Source organism: Somniosus microcephalus, unplaced genomic scaffold, assembly GCF_052327205.1.
Source record: "Somniosus microcephalus isolate GS21.2 unplaced genomic scaffold, FLI_Smic_1.0 scaffold1194, whole genome shotgun sequence".
Lineage (NCBI taxonomy): Eukaryota > Metazoa > Chordata > Chondrichthyes > Squaliformes > Somniosidae > Somniosus > Somniosus microcephalus.
In genome coordinates this window covers 39,304-40,000 of record NW_028226381.1, presented here as the reverse complement: position 1 = coordinate 40,000, position 697 = coordinate 39,304, and positions in this window count along the sequence as shown.

Here is a 697-nt window from a genome sequence, read left to right as displayed (position 1 = left end):
CAAGCCCGGCACTTAGTCTCTCTCCCCAGCAAGCTTACTTGGTCGGCCGACATTTGGATCCATTTTCGGGGCTTAATCGGGTCGAATACGGTCCCTTACGCAAGGGGAGCCGAAGCCCCGGCCTCTGCCAGGCGTCAGGCTGCCGTTTTTTAAGCCCGACCAAAAACCCGAAAATTGGTTAAAAATGGAAATAAATTTCCACCCAAAAAGGGTTAAAAGTCGGTTGGACGGCAGCCCTGGTCGGTCTCTGCAGACCTGGAGGCCCTAGACAGTAATCTGGAAAACAGACAAAGTCTCGAGAAACCACCTCCTACCATTCTCCAGGTACCCCGCCAATCCCCCCTGCCAGAAATGACAAGTGTCAAATCAGCGGGACGGATTTGACTTTTGTGACCGACCGCTGGAACTTTTTTCGGCTACAGGCAGTCAAATTTTTCTCCTTCCGGACTTCCAGTACAACTTTGAACGGCCATATCTCCGCACTCCCGCGTCGGAGCCAAGCCGTTTTTACACCGTTAGACGCGGCTTCCCGTGCCCGTTCGAATGCCGCCCTGCTCGGCGGAAAAGGAGAATTTTTTTATTTTTCGGCCGATTTCGGGAAAAAAAATTCCCGCTCTGAACTCGGATTTTTCGGCTTTAATCGTTTCGTATACGGTCCCTTACGCAAGGGAGCCGAAGCCCCGGCCTCTGCCGGGCG